The sequence below is a fragment of the Thermobia domestica genome, chromosome 18 (assembly GCF_964235325.1).
Source record: "Thermobia domestica chromosome 18, izTheDome1.hap1.1, whole genome shotgun sequence".
Taxonomy (NCBI): domain Eukaryota; kingdom Metazoa; phylum Arthropoda; class Insecta; order Zygentoma; family Lepismatidae; genus Thermobia; species Thermobia domestica.
In genome coordinates, this window is record NC_137471.1 from 34,026,341 (window position 1) to 34,046,437 (window position 20,097).

Sequence of the window (20,097 nt, forward strand, 5' to 3'; positions counted from 1 at the left end):
GGCCAAGTTTTAAAACAAGAAAATAAATGTTGCCCTCTCTCGGACAGTGAGCTGGAAATACTGAAATAAATAAATAAATAAAGGAAACGGAAATAAATATACAGGGTGTTTCAAAAGAACACCAACTTTTGGGAGGTGATTCCTGACACCAAAATAAGACGAAAAGTATAAATCAACCTGAGTGCACAAATGCTTCCTTTCAGAGTTATAGGCTGCCGAAAAAAGAACTTTAAAGGCCCATAGCTCCAATACTATGGGACCTACCATAGTCGGGTCAAGACTTCACTTAGGAACTCACATGTGCCCTATTCGAAAATCCGTTTCAGAATCCTTAGGTGCGCACTCAACAATTTTTATTAGAAGCAGTACTCACCAACTAACTCTATAGAAATTGTTGCGGAACTACCACAGGATTCTGAAACATGGATATTTGGATAGAGCACATATTAGTTCTTAAGTGAAGTCTTGACCCGACTACGGTAGGTCCCATAGTGTTGGAGCTATGAATCTTTAAAGTTCATTTTTCTTTTCATGTTTTCGGCAGCCTATAACTCCTAAAGGAAGCATTTATGCACTCAAGTTGATCTGTACCTTTTGTCTTATCTTGATGTCAGGAATCACCTCCCAAACGCTGTCTGTGTTGTTTTGAAACACCCTGTATAAAGGCTTGATAACGAAATCGGAACTTTTCTTTGCTTTTAACAAAATCGGCTGTTTAACTTTTTGAACATATACTGTATTTATCTAACCAAACAACTAAAAGCTTCACGAAGAGCTGGTATGTTCACAGGGCTAAGGCCCCTGTCATCCCTAGAAACGGACTGGACTGTAGGTCTTGTCCCATATAGCCACATTTCTGACAAAAAGTTGTAACCGTAAACCAGTCAATCAGCCCTATTTTAATCTTCTTACCGATGGTTATAATGGAAAGTGTTCGCTCCTTGGGTGCGGAAGACCCGGCTTCGATTTCCAGGGGAACTTATGTTTTCAAGTGCTGTTGAAATTTTGTATCAAAAAGTTTAATTTTGAGGAAGCAGGGGCATTTAAATAGAACTCAAAAATAAATCTAATCATTAAAAATTCATTTCATTTTAAAGAAAACAAACAAAAAATACTACAAATTAATGGAACAAAAATACTCAACACTCTTTAAGTGAAGACAGATACAGATGCTAGAGGGCATAAATAAATGTACGTAGTAGTAATAGTAATTACATTTAAATTGGAATAAAGTTCGCTCACAATAAAACGTAAATCGCTTTGGCTTACAAGAGATTAATTTCTTTTTTTATATATTATTTATTAAAGCATTAGTGTTGTGCCATGTTGTTCATCAGAATTATGTATATATATCAGTACATAGTAGTAAACATTCGTGGGGATTATTTCAATCCGCTGCCGATAAGCATAGGCAATGATCCAATTGATGGTGGTGTTTTTTTTTTTTTCTGTGATCAATAGATAAACTCGTTTCTACAAAATAACGTTATCTTTAGGATTAGTTGAAAATATGTATTATTTTGTTGTTGTTTATGTCCAGAAAATAAGTCACAAAGGACAGGGACGTGAATCATTTAGCTACAAGACAGAAAATGAATAGATTATTCTTAGGGGAGGGATAGAAAGAGGTATTGATGAGAAAACATATTAACTAAAAGGAATTTATTCTCGTTTAGGAGTGAGTCAGTTCGTGTGTAGTTTCAGCAGTAGACTTATTAATGTGATTTTGTGTGTGGTGAATTGAATATTTGGTTACCTCTTCAGGTGTCTGAAATTTACAGGTATTTCAGTTTAAAAAAAAAAAAAAAATACGTCTCATGGTTATGTTCTTTAGGGTAAAGGAGACGGTTAATTTAATGAAATTGAAGGATTGTGGAATTAAATTTTTCATGCTCTCCTACCGGGAATCGAACCCGGGACCACATGTACCAAATAGCCACTAGTTCAGCGGAGAGGGTATAACGAGCTGAGACAGTTTGCTTTCCGGAAACGTGTGCAGAAAAAGTATTACTAACCATAGATACGATTACATGTCCGCATTGTGAGAATAAAAATTTCCGTCCACGTACATTTTCTAAGCTCAAATGTATTTGGTCTAGGAATTAATTCGTGCGGGTGGACAAGAGATGGCGCAACGAACGGAGCGTCCCACAGTTCCGTGTATCCACACATGTGTTGCAAACCCCTGTCATCGCGTATCGTTCGTAGTATAGGGCAGTGGATTAAAGCGTCAACAACACCAGTTTGTAGTTAAGTGAACATGGCGCAATTTGTGCCTGATAAAGTGTTTTTGCGGGGTGTCCTGCTGCATTACTTTAACATGCAGAAAAGTGCGACTGAAAGTCATCGTATTTTGGTGGAAGTGTATGGTGACCATGCTCTAGCTGAGCGAACGTGTCAGAAGTGGTTTGCACGGTTTAGAAGTGGTGATTTCGGCTTGGCAGACCAAGAGCGAGCTGGACAGCCAAAAAAAATTTCAAGACGAAGAATTGACAGCATTGCTCGAGCAGGATTCGTGTCAAACGCAGGAACAACTTGCAGCAGCATTAGGCGTTGATCAAACAACAGTCTCCAAACGCTTGAAAGCCATGGGAATGATTCAAAAGATGTCACATTGGGTTCCACATGAATTGAAAGACAGAGACGTTGAAAGACGAAAAACCATTTGCGAATTGCTGCTTCAACGACAGAGCAGAAAGGGGTTTCTGCATCGAATTATTACGGGTGATGAGAAGTGGATCCATTACGAGAACCCTAAACGAAAAAAGGCCTGGGTGAAACCAGGTGAACCAGGTCCATCACAACCAAAACGAGATATTCACTGTGCAAAGGTTATGCTGTGCATATGGTGGGATATGAAAGGTGTGGTGTACTATGAGCTGCTGCAACCGGGTGAAACTATGAATGGAGAACGTTATCGGCGACAATTAATGCGTTTGAAGCAAGCTCTGGCCAGAACACGACCAGAATGGGAGAACAGACACGATAAACTTATTGTTCAACATGATAACGCTCGCCCACATGTCGCAAAACCGGTCAAAACCTATTTGAAAATGTCGGATGGGAAGTTTTACCCCACCCGCCGTATTCACCAGACGTTGCTCCTTCGGACTACTACTTGTTTGATTGCATGAACAACGATTTGATTGGACAGCGGTTTACTTCTTCAGAAGATATCGAAACATGGGTCTCTGACTGGATCGCTTCCAAGGATGAGGACTTCTTTCGCCACGGAATCCGTACATTGCCTGACAGATGGGCGAAAGTGGTGGCTAGCGATGGACAATATTTTTCTTAAGGTATTTATGTATTTTGTGTTTGTACTACAGCTTCAATGTGTGCGTACCAACCGCACGAATTAATTCCTAGACCAAATATTATCTATTGTATTGGTAACAGCACTCATTGATGAATGTAGGGGTGGCTATCTTGACATGACAATCTCTCTTATAGCACCTTGCAGGGGGGGGGGCACGGTGGCTCACTTGTCAGTAGCAGAGCGCTTATCTCTAGTGTGTGGGGTCCCTAGTTCGATCCCGGCCAAGTAAATTTGTGGTGGACAACATCCTGTCCGTGGGTTTTGTCAGGGTAGTCGCGTTTTCTTCCACTTTCTCATTCCACCAATTCTTCCATCATCATTCGCTTGCTCTCCCTTAGCCTAATGGGCATAATCATGGGACATTAAACTGAAAGGTTTTAGTTTTTTCGCAGTGCTTTGCATCGACTAGTTTTCCCTTCCTTCCATATCTATGCTTTCGGTTCTTTCTGCTGAACTTTTACTATGCAAGTGTTGTGAGAACATATTATTTAAATATTTAGTGGTTAATCTAGGCACACCGTGATTGTATTTGTATTATTGTGCTTTCAGCGTATCAGTCATGTGAGGAAGACAGTACATTCTAAATAGTTAATATGTATATAACGTGTTGGCCAGGTGGAAATATGTTCGCATTTTGGCTTTTCAGAATATGGTAATTTTATGTAGACAGGATGATTGTATATGTAGAGTGTAGCATCTCAAGTGGATGGATTTGGGACTAGGTAAAATCTAGTGGCGATCTTTTCTTTCTGTGACAATGAACTGGTTTCTTGAGCCATAGACTGTGAGGTAGTACGGCTGTATCATCACTGCTATCAGTATTTTGCTGCATTTTTCGATTGCACCCCTGTATCTGTATTCTACATATTGAATTTGTGTAAATGAATTGCAAATTCGTATTCTCTAAAGCCAAAAAATTTGATATACCAAATTTGTGTTTCTGTATGTAAGGTATAGAACAAGAAATATCGTATTTACTCAAATGTAAGACGCACTTTAATTTTTTCGCATCTGCTATAATAATAAGTTATATATATATATATATATATATATATATATATATATATATATATATATATATATATATATATATATATATATATATTTGGTCTAGGAATTAATTCGTGCGGGTGGACAAGAGATGGCGCAACGAACGGAGCGTCCCACAGTTCCGTGTATCCACACATGCGGTGCAAACCCCTGTCATCGCGTATCGTTCGTAGTATAGGGCAGTGGATTAAAGCGTCAACAACACCAGTTTGTAGTTAAGTGAACATGGCGCAATTTGTGCCTGATAAAGTGTTTTTGCGGGGTGTCCTGCTGCATTACTTTAACATGCAGAAAAGTGCGACTGAAAGTCATCGTATTTTGGTGGAAGTGTATGGTGACCATGCTCTAGCTGAGCGAACGTGTCAGAAGTGGTTTGCACGGTTTAGAAGTGGTGATTTCGGCTTGGCAGACCAAGAGCGAGCTGGACAGCCAAAAAAATTTCAAGACGAAGAATTGACAGCATTGCTCGAGCAGAATTCGTGTCAAACGCAGGAACAACTTGCAGCAGCATTAGGCGTTGATCAAACAACAGTCTCCAAACGCTTGAAAGCCATGGGAATGATTCAAAAGATGTCACATTGGGTTCCACATGAATTGAAAGACAGAGACGTTGAAAGACGAAAACCCATTTGCGAATTGCTGCTTCAACGACAGAGCAGAAAGGGGTTTCTGCATCGAATTATTACGGGTGATGAGAAGTGGATCCATTACGAGAACCCTAAACGAAAAAAGGCCTGGGTGAAACCAGGTGAACCAGGTCCATCACAACCAAAACGAGATATTCACTGTGCAAAGGTTATGCTGTGCATATGGTGGGATATGAAAGGTGTGGTGTACTATGAGCTGCTGCAACCGGGTGAAACTATGAATGGAGAACGTTATCGACGACAATTAATGCGTTTGAAGCAAGCTCTGGCCAGAACACGACCAGAATGGGAGAACAGACATGATAAACTTATTGTTCAACATGATAACGCTCGCCCACATGTCGCAAAACCGGTCAAAACCTATTTAGAAAATGTCGGATGGGAAGTTTTACCCCACCCGCCGTATTCACCAGACGTTGCTCCTTCGGACTACTACTTGTTCGATTGCATGAACAACGATTTGATTGGACAGCGGTTTACTTCTTCAGAAGATATCGAAACATGGGTCTCTGACTGGATCGCTTCCAAGGATGAGGACTTCTTTCGCCACGGAATCCGTACATTGCCTGACAGATGGGCGAAAGTGGTGGCTAGCGATGGGCAATATTTTTCTTAAGGTATTTATGTATTTTGTGTTTGTACTACAGCTTCAATGTGTGCGTACCAACCGCACGAATTAATTCCTAGACCATATATATATATATATATATATATATATATATATATATATATATATATATATATATATATATATATATATATATAGTTTGCTTGCAAATGTAACACACAGTTCACTCATTTTCTTCATCTTACATTCGAGTAAGTACGGTATAACTCCTTTCTCTTCCCCAACTCACTCTTCTTACTAAACGCATGCATGAGAATAAATTATTTCTGTACTGTACATCAAATAGCCCCGTATACCGAATTTGATGCCCTTCAAGCCGTTCAAGTGAAATAGGTAATAATAGTGAAAAATATTTTAATCCTCTTTATTCCTTTAATAGAGATTTTTCGCACATACTTTGTAGCCCCAGTCTTTTCTGGGCCCAGAGGGACATGGTGGCGCAGTGGTAGAGCACTTACCTCTGGTGAGTGGGGTTCCTGGTTCGATCGCCGGTCAAGTAAGTTTGTGATGGACAACATCGTGTCCGTGAGTTTTCTTGGGGTGCTTCCGTTTCCTCCCACTTTCTAAGTCCACCAATTCTTCCATCATCATTCAGTGCTTCAGTCCAAAGGGCATAATCGTGGGACGTTAAACTGTAAGATTTTATTTTTTCTGGGCCTAGTGATGACAAGGAAACTCCATCAATCGTTTCTCTTTTAAGGGCGAAATTTCGCAGAATCGATCGTCCGTGTTATTGTTTTAAATTTTAAGAATAATTGTACAAAATTTCACATTTTTAGCGTTAGTGTTTGTGGAGCTATTGTGATGGATAAGATAGAAGTACTCTCTTATAAAGGATAGATATTGTTTATATGGGCAATCACAGCTAATGAATTAGACATCATCCGCATTCACTTCTATGCACTAATGATGAAAACAATAACGCCGATTTGAGATTGAGGGGATATTGTCAGCAGTGCTTGGCTAGGAAGACTATAATGTGCGCATATTGTATCATTTGTCAGGATCATAATGGAGCTCTCATGAAACGGGTTTTGTAGAGAACAAACACCGTGTACGTGGGTTTTCTCGGGGTTCTCTGGTTTCTTTCCACTGCCTTCATTCCACCATTCATTCATTACCATCAACACTGTCTCGAATCCTTAGTCATGGACGGGACGTTAAATAATAATAATAAAAAAAAGAGTATTAATTTTTTTCTGGTTTAATAATTCCATACATGCAAAAAGCGTGATGTGGAATGTAGGTTCTTCATAAAGTCTTTGATGTATTTGCTTTGATCTGAAACAGGAGCGTCATTTCAGATTTTGCTTGGAGGGGGCAAGGCCCCTTGATATAAGCAAAATTTCGCATTTTTCACTGATTTACTACTATTTTATTGATAAAATCTATATAAATCTCAAACTCATGGGGGGCAATTGCACTTCCTTGCTCCCCTAAATGACGCCCCTGATCTGAAATCGCCGATAGTAAACAATGACAAGTCTCTGCAGAGTTGGACTGGCATTGGTGGTAGAGCCTCGTGGCTGCAATGTTATGATCCTTGTTACGCTGGAAACACCGTGATTATCTGAAACGAAACTAGCAACGTATCTGAAACAATACTAAACATGAGTATTCATTCGTAAACGAGTAGCTAACGCAGTGATTCCTCCATGAGTTGTCTCGGATTCGATTGGTGGGACACTTACAACGTAAGTGGTTCTGATTCTACGTCACACAGTAGGTCCCATCTCACGGGCCCTTACTATTGAAAAGAAATGTAAAGCTCGTATCAAGGCGGCCGCGGTGGCTCAGTGGTAGAGCTTTCACCTCTGGTGTTTGGGGTCCTGGGTTCAAACCCTGCTCCAGCCAAGTGAACTTTGTGGTGGACAAACCGTGTGTGTGGGTTTTCTCGGGGTTTTCCCGTTTCCTCCCACTTTCTTCATTCCACCATTTCATTCATCTTTCATCATCACCGTCTCCTTTAGCCTAACCGGCATAACCCTGGGACGTAAAACTCAAAAATTTCATTTCATTTTCATTTCGTATCAAGCAGACAACCAATAATAAACATGACGCTCAGCACGAGAGACTGTAACTCGATTCCCTGCAGGAGCTCATGTGGCGTGGATTCTACGTTAAGCTGTAGATGAACGTCTCATATATCCTTGCTGCTGAAAGGGACTCTAAACTCGAATCCAACCAATGAACATGACGCAGTCATTCTGTTTACGCTCGGCAGCTCTAAGAGATTGTACACATGATGATCCTTACATGAATAGAAACCTGGCGTAACCTTTTACATAACCTATATACATATTTAATTTTTTTCTTGAATGCTGATATAGCATAATATATATTGTTATGTGGTTTGGATCCTACGTTAAGTTGTAGGTCCACGCCTCATATTACCTCACCGCTGAAGGGGACGCTAAACTAAAAACTCTAAATGTAATCCTTTACTTATTTTATATATTAAATTAAAGGCCAATGAACGTTATAATGAATTAGTCCAAAAGATTGTGTGTTTTCGATTTCATTTTTGTCTTGTGCAAAACATCCGTATTATGATGCGTGCCAAGTTTAGGTTCAGCGAACATGGCATATCTTCGTTTTATCTATATTTTTTCAGTGTTTTTGTTACCTTACTTTTATGGTAGATGATTTAGAAAAAAATATAAGAAGAAAAACAACCGCGGTCTTAGACAAAGGTAGAATCTTGAGTTATCTCATCATTAGAACAATGGAAACGTGTGTTAATGTTTACTCCAGCTTTCACGTACGTTTACTTCGTAATTTTGTTATTAAATATGAAAAGATGTTTCACAGGTATAGTATTTGGAAATAGCTACCTTAATTTTGGTCAGCGTGTCTTTAGCTCATATTTAAGACATGCTAGTTTTCTTCGAGGACTTAGTACGTGTTTCGTTGATGCTAAGATAATTACCTAGGTCTTTCATGTCTATGGTTAATAGGTACCAGTATTTGTCTGGTCGGACGAAAATAATTTAGAAAAGTCCTAATTTCACTTTTGAGAGACCGGTTTTTAAAACTTCTGATTACAATCTGGACGCATACTGTTATATTTTTAACTCTGCTTAGTTTGAGAATAATCAACAGGGTGTTCCGTTCTAATCTCCCTAATTTCAATCAATTGTAGAAAAGGAAATATGAAGATAGAACAATGATATTTCAGAGAATTCAAGAGAAGCTCATAAGCTTTATTTTCCACCTACTAATATACTTCCACTCCACATGACCCCTATTGATAGCACAAACCACACCCACTCTGTATTCAACTTTGTGCCAGGTTTTCTTCAGTATGTTCCCTGTTTGCAGTCGTATCATGGATTCGGGTTCGTAACTCTAAGATGTTATTCACTAAAGTCTGTACACTCGTTTGAAATTTCGTTGCCGTGACAAAATCACAAGATTTTTTTTGTATCAGCATACCACGCCACTTCCTATGCGACCGTGGCGCTGACTAGTGACTAAACGGACAACTTCGAGTCATTAAAACAATACTTGATCTGGTTTTTCATTTAGTGTTGCAATTATTTGACAATGTCTAACATTCCTTGGCCCCGCGTGGTGTTGTAGCTAATGCTCTCGCCTTTGGTGCGAGCGGTCCCGGGTTCGATTCCCGGTGAGAGCACTCGGTCGAAAAAGTGTAAAAGCCTTTTCAGGCCAACCATCCCGAGTGAGGTTTCCCTGAGTATTTCTCATTCACACGAGGAAAATACCGGGATAGTACCTAACATACGGGCCCCAGGCCGCTTCCTTCCTTTTCCTCGGATAGTGTGCTCGCTAATTTTGGATAGTCCCGCTCCCTCGCTTGTGGATACATATATATGTACATTTGATTGATTAATGACAGTAGAAAATTACTTTTACAGTAGTGCTTGATGCTATTTGTTAAATAATTATCTACTATTAATATTAATATTGGAAAATATATTTCCTCTTTATTGTACCTTTTAGCGTTTATATATTTTTTCAAAATTTTGGGGTAGGCCCGTGCATACTCGGCCTACCCGCTAAAGCCGCCACTGGCCGAGGGATGGTCATCCCTCGTAAATGACGGGCTAACATGGCCCTAGATGCCGAAATCCCAGAAATCTAATTCCTAATCCTAATCCTAATTTATAGCATACCGTTCTCAGTAATTAATATTAGATAGATTTGATCGTAACATCCTGTTCATCAAATGAAATCTATAGCTTAATTTCATCTTACTTATGGTCTGTTTGCTACGAATTTGATAAGTAATAACCAGTGCAGTGGAAGAATTCATTTAGCGTCATTGCGCAATTTTAAAAATAAATCGACAAATGGTAAAAATAACGGCCTGTAATACTTAATAAACTAATACTTAATTACTGATGGTTCAGTAGTAGAGTGCTCTCCTCCGATGCGATGAGTCCCTGTATCGATCCCAGACTTCGTGAGTTAATGGTGGACAATATTGTATTCATGAGTATTCTCAAGGTGTGTTTCCTCCCACAACCTCATTCCACTAGTTCTTTCATAATCGTTCACTTCCATTAATCATGCGTCACCTTTAGTTTGAAGGGCATTGCAATGAAATGTCAAGCTAAATATTTCATTTTTGTTATTATTATTATTTGTCAATTTCAATCCCAAACAATAGGAATAACTAACTCTCAAAGAGAAACGAAAAGAAATCTTTCAGTTTAACGTCTCACCATTGTTTTTTTTTTTTTTTGTTTGTTTGTTTGTTTTAAGGCCTCCACATTAACCTGCCGTTGCCAATTACTTTTGGACTTCCTATAGGGCAGTCGCAACTTTGCCTCTGCCTTTATTTTCTCTCTCTACTTTTATTTCCGTGTATATCTCTCTCTCTTTTTTCGGCTATTATTCCTCAGCAGGTTGAGGTGAGGCATATTTTTCTAGCATGGCATCTAATACTTTAAACCATGCCCTTTAATGTACCCTTTTCTTTATTATTATTTTCATTTTTATTATTATTATTATTATTATTATTATTATTATTATTATTATTATTATTATTATTATTATTATTATTATTATTATTATTTTTACAAAAACGGACAAACCTGTAAAAGAATATTACAAATATACATAAGATAAATTTTGTTTTTTTAAATCATTTGTCATTGAGTATGCCCTTTATGCTAAGGACAACGATTATGGCTAGTGAATGATGGAATAATTTGTGGAATGAGAATGTGGGAGGACAAGGGAGTTCCCGAGAAAACCCACGAACACAATGTTGACCACCACAAATTTTCTTGGCCGGGGATCGAATCAGGTACACCACGCACCAGAGGTAAGCACTCTGCCACTGAGTCACTATGCTCCTCTTAAGTCTCAAAAATACACCTGTATTCATTTTTTTCTTTAAAGTTATTGTGGTACAATCCGCGGCAAAAAACCTGCAACATGAGCATATAAGTTTATTGTGAAATGACGAAGTCTTTTGCTCCAAAATAAGTGTGCACGGGAGGAGGCCAAGGTTTATCCTGGCGTGATTCGTTCCACTTAGACGTTATGTTCATTCCCTGTGTTGTTAGGCGTAGTTTCACAATAAACTTACATCCTCATGTTGCAAGTTTTTTGCCGCGGATTGTACAATATAGACAGGAGACAGTATCTAGGTAGAATCTCGCTTTGTAGCTTTAACTAATATTCATATAATCCAAACAGCACAATTGAAAACGGCATAACCCCAAGGGAACGTCCACACAAAAGTTGTATTGTACGGTAAAGGCCAATCTACACCATAAAAGATCTTGTACAAGATCTTGTAGCTGTCATAAAAAAAATCTTGAAACCCTACCATATTTCCCCGTGTACACATAGTCTTGATAGGGTCATAAAACATTTTTTCCATCTTGCAAGAAGTTCAACAGTGTCCAACTTTTTGGGCCGTCTTGCTTGCTACCTGCTATCGCCCTCCCGCTGACATAAAAGAAAATCCAGTTGCGCCGCTTCCGAAACAACGGTTTCTTTTGGGCTGGAGGGGGAAGAGCCAAAATACACATTTTTACGACTGCCAGGGAAAACAAGTGTCTCTTCTTTTGTTAACAGCTCGGTTCCATGAATGTAGGCATCGAAATAATTTAGCTTCCTCACAGATATGAAAATAGCATACTGAATTCAGGATGGTACTGCAAGCTAAATTCTGTAATCATAGCAGCTTTAATCGAAGTTATTATCTTTCACAATTACTAATTTTCATAATAATAATAATAATAATAATAATAATAATAATAATAATAATAATAATAATAATAATGTTTTTTCCGATAAACTGATTGTCACCAAATATTATATGAAAATTTGAACCGATGTACATAGTTTTCAGGGTTGTACTTGAGCAGAAATCTTTAGGTTTTGCAATTATTCTAATTATGCCTATATTTTGATTGTAGATAGAAACTGCGGTGGCTCAGTGGTAGAGCGTTTACCTCCGTTGCTTGGGGTATCTGGTTCGATCCCAGCTCGCGCCGTGTGGACTTTGTGGTGGACAAACACCATGCTCCTGGGTTTTCTCAGGGTTCTCCCGTTTCCTCCCACTTTTTTCATTCCACCATTTCATTCATATCTCATCAGCGTCTCCTTTAGCCTAACCGGCATAACCGTGGGACGTAAAACTTAAAGATTTCATTTCATTTTTTCGCAATAATTCTGTAAGAAGAATAACTCTTTCTTTTAGTTTTATCATAAATTTTAGATGTTATTCTACTTGTTCTTCTTGGAAAAATACCTAGATACTATTCTCTTATTAGCAGCGTTATTCACATCTATATCAGTAAAAATGAATATGATTAAAGAAAAAGAAAAAAAAGTAAGAAAGCTAACTTCATAGAAATTGAAAATTGACTGATTCAGTTGCAAGTAAACCGTTTGACATTATAGCTGAAACAAAGATAAAACAAACTTAGTTCGGTCTAGTATCAAGTCATTTCAATTGTATTGTTTTCCAGAAGTTCACCTCCAACATGCTAAAGCTCGCAGTCAGGGGCGGCTTTAGGATTTTAATTTTGGGTAGGTCCGCTCCTCGCGTATGGATACATATGCACATTCGATTGATTAATGACAATAGGAAATTACCTGTACAGTAGTTGTTGATGCTGTTTATTATATCTTTTAGTGTTTATATATTTTCAGTTTTATATATTTTTGGGTAGCCCCGTGTCTACCCGCTAAAACCGCCACTGCTCGCAGTACGTAAAAGGTTCCACAGTTCACAGCCTCAAGACATGTTTGGCCATATATTAAGCAAACAATGCAAAAGGATGCGTAAGACGGCCCTGATCCCCCATTATCTGACCCTATGATTTGATTGAAACTACAAAAAAACATACAAGTATTTTGATATTGATATTGATATTTTGTATTGCTGCTATTTACATTGACAATATAAATATGAAAATCAAAGTATATATGATACTATTGCATATAGTATAGAATTATGTGTACACTGAGAAAAATCCGTTATTCGGACAGCGGTATGTTGTACAAATATATGGAATCCTTACGATTAGTACGGAAATCTGTACGGAGCATACGTTATCCATATACTACATAGTTACTGCCTTTTTCTCATTTAGACATTATATCATGTCGCTGCAGGGTGTCTGACATCTAACAAACTTCCGTATACTACACATATATACGTATATTATATACGTCAGCTATATATTTCATACATCCATCTGTATGTGAGATTCTGACCGCCTATGGACAGTTGTTTCTTTCATCATGAGTGACGTCATTGAACAAAGAACAACTGTCGTTTTCTTGCGAGTCGGTTTATGCATATCGTATCATGGCATGGGAGGTCGTAACACCCCTCATTCTATATCTTCTACTTCGTGCTGTTAATACTTTACTACGCAACACGCTCTTATTAGTTTATTATAAGCTTCATATATTTACTAACTACCGAACGATATTTGTAGCCTCGGGCATTAAATTGGTGAATAATAATAATAATAATAATAATAATAATAATAATAATAATAATAATAATAATAATAATAATAATAATAATAATAATATGATGATGATGATGATGATGATGAGTCATTTACTGAACGAGGTTTGTTTACAACTAAAAAGAAGAAAGGAAGGAAACAAAAGCCTGAGTAAGTACAACAGTTATTATAACATCAATTAAATATTCCTTTAATTACCGATTACTTTAGTATAACTCGCTTTAAGTTTAATATATTAGTAACATGTTAACGTGACTTATGGTTGATGATGAGATAGGTGATAATGGTTGAATAAAGTTGGATGCAACAGGAGAATCCCAAGCACACAGTGTTTGTCCACCAAAAGCTCACTTGACAGTGGCTGAAATTGACCTATGGACCAAACGCATAAGAGTTGAGCGCTCTATTGGGTCCAAGTGCTTTTCGTGAAACACTGTGAAGGGAGGGAATCAATTTTGTGAAGATAGGCGAATAGCACAGAGAGTTGAGGCACCAAATGTGATGGAGGGGGAGTTACTATCAGTCAACTTCACTTAATTTTACTATGCATGCAGATTCACTAGCTTATCTGACCTACTTTTAAGCGCGTAACGTTCCAGTTTTGGATGTTCGAAATCTGAAAATATCGTGTTGATAGGTTTTGGCCATAAATACTTTCAATATAGAAAAGTAATTCACGTGAAATATATTTACGACGTTAGAAGGTCCGTGGCATTATTTACATCTCATAGTTTATAAAAGGTATAAATAATACAATGTATATATATACTGTATGCTGTAGACTTATAACATGAATAAAGGTTTGCAATTTTATTAATAGAGGCAGCGATGGTTCAGTGGTAGAACATTTACCTCTGGTGCATGGGGTTCTTGGTTCGATCCCAACTCGCGCCACGTGAGCTTTCTGGAGGACAAATATCGTGTGCATGTTTTTTCTCGGGATTCTCTCGCTTCCTCACACTTTCTTCATTTCACCATTTCATTCATTTCTCTTCATCACTGCCTCTTTTAGCCTAGCCAGCATAACCGTGGGATGTAAAACTTAGAGATTTCATTTCATTTCATTTTTGGAGTAGTGACTTCGACTTCATTCAGCGGAAAGTCAAAGTTTGGTTTGGAAAAAATCATCGAAATTAATTTTATCTCTTCGGAAAATTCGATTACGCCGTTTTGGTGTTTTAAGTTCTTCTATTGTCCTTTTAACACGCAACCACCTAGTTATGTTACTGCATGTAAAGTATTGCTTAAATTGGAGCTTTTGTACAGGGCAACTGTAGTCGCTTCCTCTAAAACTGTAGTTGCTTCCTCTATTATTAAATAATGAGTTACATAGCCCTATTTTAGATATCGTATTTGAGACAAGAGATTAAATTTCCAGTAATTCTTTCACAGAAATATTATCATATAGGAAATTTTGTCACGGTTATTTTTCACCTTTGTTGAACTAAATAGAGGCAAAGTATAAGCGTCTTTAAATATAGCCTTATGGAGCTATTGAGAAGTGAAACATGGATGGTGGACGGCATTTTTTCAATGGTTCCTTAAAAAAATCACGTATATGTTATTTGAGGTAAGACTTCCTTTACTAGGTGTAGGCCTACGCCTTAATGCACTGCAACACACAAAATTCATATGAAGAACTGTTTCGTGTGGTGGTGCATCAGTGCAATGAATTTAGTGAATATCCAGACCCTGTAACTGTGGTTATGGATTTCAAGATAGAGGAAATGCGGCTGTAAAAGCAACTTTTGGAAATTCAAGTCGTATACACCGTTGGGTTTTTCATCTGACTCAGTCAACATGAAGGAAGGTCCAAGAGCTTGGACTCACAGAACGGTACAAGAGCAATGAAAATATTCGTCTATTTTGCGAGAAAACGAATGGATTGGCATTTCTTCTCATAGCAGATGTGCATCAATTAATACAAGAGAATTCAGAGGAAGAGCTGGAACTTCTGGACTATTTTGATAGTACTACGTGTCCGGCGCGTATTGCCGTGTTAAAGCTTGGTCTGGGAATATTCGCTTACGTAATGTGCCCCTTCTATATTCCCCAGACACTTGGAATGTTCACCAAGCCACCCTGAACAGCAACTAGGACAAATAATATTTGTGAATCGTGGAACTAGAAGTTTCATCATTTGGTAGGAATGTCCCACCCAACTATTTGGAAGTTTATTCATGGAATTCAACAAGTTGAAGAAACGGTTTCAACTGCGCTTCATCAAGATGCTGTGGGTCAACCACCAAAAGAGAAAATTGGAAGAGTGTTTCAGGTTTTGCAGAAACGACAGTAGTATAGATTTAGTATCGTGACCGTAAAAGAGATACCGCGCCTTGATAAGAGATAGTTTATCGCTTGTTTAATTAAGGATAAGGGGGGAGTATCGAAGGAGGTGATGAAATAGGGTCAGGTTTTTTTTTTTTTTCCTGGAGATAGATGACGAAAGGAAAGGTTGAATGACCACTACGGTCACAGTGGATGGTCCCTGGAAATGGTCCCTGTGCAGGACCACAATGGATGACCCCTGGAAATGGCCCCCATGCAGGACCCATAGCCCCTATGCAGGACCCATGGTCCCTACGCTTCAATAGAAGCTACCTGTTAAAAAGATGTGAGCTTATTTTTATTGTTTTGTATGGCAAGCCATACTCCTTGCTAAAAAAGTGTGAGAAGATAAAAGGAAATGGTCCCTGCTTGCAGCTTATGTAATGGTTTGTAATATGTAAAATATTACTCATTGGTAAAAATATGGCCCCTGGAAATGACCCCAACCCATGGCCCCCTGTGCAGGACCTATACGAACAGTATGTGAGCATATATAATTGATTAGAAGCTACATGCTAAAAAGGTGGGAGTAGATAAAAGGAAATGGTTCCCTTCCCTGGCCCCTGGAAATGGCCCCCAGGACCCATAGCCCCTATGCAGGAACCATGGCCCCTACGCTTCAATAGAAGCTACCTATTAAAAAGATGTGAGAATATTTTAATGTTTTGTATGGCAAGCCATACTCCTTGCTAAAAAGGTGGGAGCAAATAAAAGGAAATGGCCCCTGTGCAGGGACAGTGAATGACCCCCAACCCATGGTCCCTGGAAATGGCCCCTATGCAGGACCCACATTATTTATTCCTACGCTTCAATAGAAGCTACCTGTTAAAAAGATGTGAGCATATATAATTCATTAGAAGCTAACTGTTAAAAAGATGTGAGCATCCCTCGACTTGAACAACGTGAAAAGTTAAAAATAAGCCCCTCCCCCTCCTACAAGTATACTATGAAAAGGGTAATATTTATTATAGCATTTTTCTTACTTGCGAGTTGAAGACTGATGTACATAGACGTCCTTCCTTGAGAGCCGATGAAATTGAAATGAACGAGAGAAAATTCGGTTGGCGTGGCTTTAGTGACGTCAAGATTAACTTTGTACCGTATCAGAATGATAAAAGTGATTATAGACTTTACTTATTTACATGAATCACAGATTACTGGCAATCATCTACAAACATTTGTATGATTTGAACTTAATTAGAACTCTGAATAACAATCACGTGCAAGGTTAAAAACCTTTATTATTGACAAGCATGAGTGATATCTAACAGAGTTAATCATAGATGGATCACGAGTTTATGTGTCTAAGTTTAAATGATATTGACGATAGAGAAACCGATAATCACGAGAACTGATGGGTTATTGAACGCTTGCTTGCAATCATCTACAAACATTTGTATGATTTGAACTTAATGAGAACTCTGAATAAAAATCACGTGCAAGGTTAAAAACCTTTATTATTGACAACCATGAGTGATATCTAACAAAGTTAATCACAGATGGATCACGAGTTTATGTGTCTAAGTTTAAATGATATTGACGATAGAAAAAAATAAACCGATAATCACGAGAACTGATGGGTTATTGAACGCTTGCCCTATTACAAACTGAACTTGTATTTGTAAATATATATATATAAACAATTTGGAAACGTTATTACTTAGAGATAACCAGAGAACGTCGAAAACATTTATTTTGTTATTACAATCTAATACGAGAAAATAAACTGTAACTTTAGAGATTAATGCCCCGAACTGAACAATTATTATTGTACGGATTCAATGTTCACAGTGAGAACATTGACCATGCCCCGCCTATATGCAATAAAGTACATGGACTTATGGGTAAAAAAAAAATGGTTCCGCCTATACTAAATAAAGTACTTATATATAAATCCCTTTGCTTCCTTTTTCTATATATTATAATTGTTGCTACTGAGAGTGCCTTTTATAATAATTAATTGTGTGATTTTACGTGTGTGTGTTTGCGATTTTTAAAAAGTTTGGACGACCAGCGAAAACTGTAAGTTATTATTGTAGTTGATATATATATTCACACATATTCACTGACGCGCCTTTTGTACATTAATATTTAAACCTAGGGCTAACGAACAAATGTAAAATTGTAATTCACTTTAAAAGTATAACACATAATCGTTAACGTGCCACCACAGGCATTTACATTGAAACGTGAGAAAAAAGTGATTAATTGTAAAATATTTTTAGCATTAATGCCGCACCTATGTTTAAAATGCTATTCATGTTGCGCGCTTACACAAAGATTTATTTTTATTATAGCAAGCATTTACGGAAATAATTTTAAAATGCAATTGCACCTAACACATATTGGTTACGCCTTTGTTATAATTGCACTTACGCGAAAGCGAAATAAAAATTACTGTGTTCACCTAACACATACTGGTTGTACTTTTTAAAATTACACGTACGCGAACATAAAATAAAAATTACTGTGTGCACCTAGCACAAGCTGTTTGCACTTTTTACAATTGCACGAACGCGAAAGCGAAATAAAAATCACTGTGTTCACCTAACACATCTTGGCTGTACTTTTTAAAATAGCATGTACGCGAACATAAAATAAAAATTAATGTGTTCACCTAGCACATGTTGGTTGTACTTTTTAAAATTGCACGTACGCGAACATAAAATAAAAATTAATGTGTTCACCTAGCACATACTGGTTGCACTTTTTAAAATTGTATGTACGCCCACCAACTTACATTTGAGAACGCGTTATAAAATAGTTTGTGTTATATAACTTTTGCGGACAAATTAGTTGCCTAGCACAAAAATTAAATTGCCTATTTATTATTAAGCTAAGCTAAGATGGCTATACTTCCTAATGCGCCTTTACTTGAAAACCACATTTTTTTTTACTAAACTATTGTAACGTAACCGTTGCTAACGCGCCTTTACTTGAAAACCATATGGTTCATTAATAAACTAACCTAAGCTGGATATACCTGCTAACGCCACCTATGGTATCGTGACCGTCGGTAACGCGCCTTTATTTTAATGGAGCATTATTCACTTTTGATAATAATGTATAAAATAATTATTATTTTGTTTTAACTTGTTGCTACGCGTTTGTTAATACTGAATAATTGCTTGGAAATGCACACCGGCTTTGCCCTCCCCCTGAACCACATGGTTGCGCGTATGTTTTGCCCTGCCCTAAACCACTTGGTTGCGCGTATGCTTTTTTATATAGAATAAGCGACACTGCTTTGTATATACCATGAACTTAATTGTGGAAATAACAAATGTATACCCGTTTTGCACGGCCCCGCCCACATGATGGCACGCACGCACGTTTTTTTTTCCAAATGGACTTTTACTGCTACATGTTTAAAACTAATAATTGTAATTAATGCACGAATGCTTCCGTATAAATGCAAGTATTTTTTCCACACGTACACCGACTGCTACGGCTTAAAATTAATAAATATAAGCATACTTCCGTATAAATGCACGCACGCATGGACACTAATTGTTACGCTTTTAAAATTAATCACTGCTATATTTTTATGCATCTAATTAACAAATACGCAATATAATTGATTTTACAACACGGAAAACAACATTAGCTTGCGATCGGCTAACATTCACATGGGTGTAGGCCACCATCATTTGCTTAACGCACATAAGAACAAATATATTTTCATAAGTATTTATAAAATAAATGTAGAAAAAACATTATCAATTTGAAATATTTCTAGTACATACTAAATAATTTAATGCTAAAAATGATATTAAACTTACCTTTATATATAATCTTCTTTAATTACATCTCGAATCCACTTCTTAACTTTACGTATTCTAATAAACGCGTGGACAGGAAGTGACTCAACTTCCTGTAGCAGTGTTGGTAAATCTTAATACTTTGTGTTTAGTTAGTGAATGGTAATGGAAGATTTTTGATTTAAAGAGATTAATAAATAAGAAATTATTATGAAATGGGGAATTGTTTTTGGTATACTTTATTTACAAGTGCGGAAAAAGTATATGTATTGCCTAGTTTGTAAAATAAAAATAAATGAAAATGCTTTAGGTCAATTTGTATTGTAGCCTGTAGGAATATGAGCCGATTCACTACCCTTTATGATATTTAGACTGCAAAACACAGATTATAATGTAG

At 37.4% G+C, this 20,097-nt stretch overlaps 1 protein-coding gene across 1 annotated transcript in view; it reads right to left on the minus strand.

Moving 5' to 3' along the window:
• The window catches only part of LOC145674959 (uncharacterized), a 176,371-nt gene extending 156,579 nt beyond the window's left edge, over positions 1 to 19,792 (minus strand). Inside the window, exon 1 of the mRNA XM_081745264.1 lies at positions 19,722 to 19,792. The gene's annotated coding sequence lies outside the window, so the exon portion shown is untranslated. The remainder of the gene's footprint in view (positions 1 to 19,721) is intronic.
• Between the last annotated feature and the right edge of the window lie 305 nt (positions 19,793 to 20,097).